The sequence below is a fragment of the Plectrocnemia conspersa genome, unplaced genomic scaffold, assembly GCF_051122295.1.
Source record: "Plectrocnemia conspersa isolate PC_06_02 unplaced genomic scaffold, ASM5112229v1 ptg000038l, whole genome shotgun sequence".
Lineage (NCBI taxonomy): Eukaryota > Metazoa > Arthropoda > Insecta > Trichoptera > Polycentropodidae > Plectrocnemia > Plectrocnemia conspersa.
This window is the reverse complement of record NW_028277196.1, coordinates 27,501-30,000: the sequence shown is the minus strand read 5'-3', so window position 1 is coordinate 30,000 and position 2,500 is coordinate 27,501. Positions and strand designations below refer to the sequence as shown.

The 2,500-nt window shown below is 46.4% G+C and overlaps 1 non-coding gene across 1 annotated transcript in view; it reads right to left on the bottom strand.

The window, feature by feature from the left end:
- Positions 1–1,213, bottom strand: part of LOC148225753 (small subunit ribosomal RNA) — a 2,016-nt gene extending 803 nt beyond the window's left edge. The window contains exon 1 of the ribosomal RNA XR_015812514.1: positions 1–1,213. This exon is cut by the window's left edge and continues 803 nt beyond it. This is a non-coding gene — a ribosomal RNA (small subunit ribosomal RNA).
- Positions 1,214–2,500: the final 1,287 nt, after the last annotated feature.

The window sequence follows — 2,500 nt, the reverse complement described above, 5'->3', positions numbered from 1 at the left end:
GAAAGCTTTGGTTTCCCGGGAGCTGCCCACCGAATCAAAATAAGAAACTTCGGCGGATCGCTGGCTGGCATCATTTATGGTTAGAACTACAGCGGTATCTAATCGCCTTCGAACCTCTAACTTTCGTTCTTGATTAATGAAAACACCTTTGGCAAATGCTTTCGCTTTAGTCCGTCTTGCGACGATCCAAGAATTTCACCTCTAACGTCGCAATACGAATGCCCCCAGTTGTCCCTATTAATCATTACCTCTGGTGTCAGAAAGCCAACAAAACAGAACCGAGGTCCTATTCTATTATTCCATGCGCACAATATTCAGGCAAATATTAGCCCGCTTTGAGCACTCTAATTTGTTCAAAGTAAACAGCCGCGAGGGCCCGCCTCGCGCGCCGACCGCGAGCCCGCGGCGCGCGCCGAAGTCGCGAAGACGACGACGCGCACGCGAACGCGCGGCGCGGACGCGACCGGCGGTGAACACGCACCGGCGAGAAGCCCCGCAGACGCGCCTGTCGTACCGCAACCGGTAGACCGACGCCGCAGGACACAATTTCAACTACGAGCTTTTTAACCGCAACAACTTTAGTATATGCTATTGGAGCTGGAATTACCGCGGCTGCTGGCACCAGACTTGCCCTCCAATGGATCCTCGTTAAAGGATTTAAAGTGTAATCATTCCGATCACGAGGCCTCGTAAGAGTCCCGTATCGTTATTTTTCGTCACTACCTCCCCGTGCCGGGAGTGGGTAATTTGCGCGCCTGCTGCCTTCCGTGGATGTGGTAGCCGTTTCTCAGGCTCCCTCTCCGGAATCGAACCCTGATTCCCCGTTACCCGTGACAACCATGGTAGTCGCATAAACTACCATCGACAGTTGATAAGGCAGACATTTGAAAGACGCGTCGCCGGTGCTAGACCGTGCGATCTGCTCAAAGTTATCTAGAGTCATCTCCGAGTGCGACGGGCGCGCGCCGAAACGCGCGCTCCGCCGATTGGTTTTTGATCTAATAAAAGCATTCCTTCCGTCGCCGGTCGGAACTTCGTTTGCATGTATTAGCTCTAGAATTGCCACAGTTATCCAAGTAACTGTGTACGATCTAAGGAACCAAAACTGATATATTGAGCCATTCGCGGTTTCACCTTAATACGGCTTATACTGAGACTTGCATGGCTTAGTCTTTGAGACAAGCATATGATTACTGGCAGGATCAACCAGGGAGCTGCGAGCTTGCGTCTCTGTAGAGAGCGTCCGCTTACGCACTCCTTACGTGTCATGTATTTATTATTCTCCTCCTCTATCTCTACCTATCGTTCTCGTCTCGTCTTTTTTAAGACGTACAACATTTTATTTATATGTATCGTTTTTTGTTATATATATACTTTTATATATATTATTATATTATCTTCACCCGTCTACGCGCACAGTGCGCGGCCTCTCCGCGCTAGAGCGGAGGGCCGTAATAGCGCAGCGAGCTCGCCGGTCGCGAACGACCGACGGCCCCGTACAACGCGGCTCGCCGCGGAGCTCTGGAGAGCCGGAGAGCGCGATGCGCTCTCCGCTTATCACTCGATTCGTATAAACACGCGCGTGATCGCATATAGTATCCTCCACACACCCGGAAGGGTACCCGGAAGGCGCGAGCGCACCGCAGACGCCGACTGACGCCGACCGCGGTTCGCGCATGCCGAGATTTCGAAGAGCCGTCTCTCTCGTAGACGCTCGAAGCAGAGCCGTAAGCGACGTACACGCGCATTATTATCAATAATAATACGGTGCGTCCGCCAAACGGTTGCGAGCGAGCGAAAGAGCGAGCGACTCGACCCGAGGAGCCGACGAGAACGCCGAGAGCAAACGCGACCGAACACGGCCGCGCGCTCTCGCCTCGCGCGCACTCCACGTATAGGCGGCGCGGTGCAAAGTCGCCGAGCCGCTCGCTCTAGCCTAACAAGCCGAAGTCGACGCGGTCGCGGCCGGGATTCGGCGGAACGGGCCGCTCTGAGCGCGATTCGACTCGGACTTCTCTCGACTTGCGACCGGATAATTTTCGATTCGAAATAATAACTTTTGTAATAATTAAAACGTTATTATATTATTATTGTTAGTATTAATAAATATAAAATTTATATATTAATAAATATATATATGTATATATAAAAAAAAATATATATATACATATATATATATATAATTTTTTTTTTTTTTTTATATATATATATATATATATATATATATATATATATAAATATATATATATATTTTTTTTTTTTTTTTTTTTTTTTTTTTTATACATATATATATATATTTTTTTTTTTTTTTTTTTTTTTTTTTTTTTTATACTTATATATATATATTTTTTTTTTTTTTTTTTTTTTTTTTTTTTAACGTTATTTCGCACATTCCGCATAGTTTAGGATACAACTCGTTCTTCTGCGGTCGGTGTGGGTTACGCTGGAATACAATCGTAAATTAAAAAATGAAAACGTGTACATTAAAAAGTATATATAT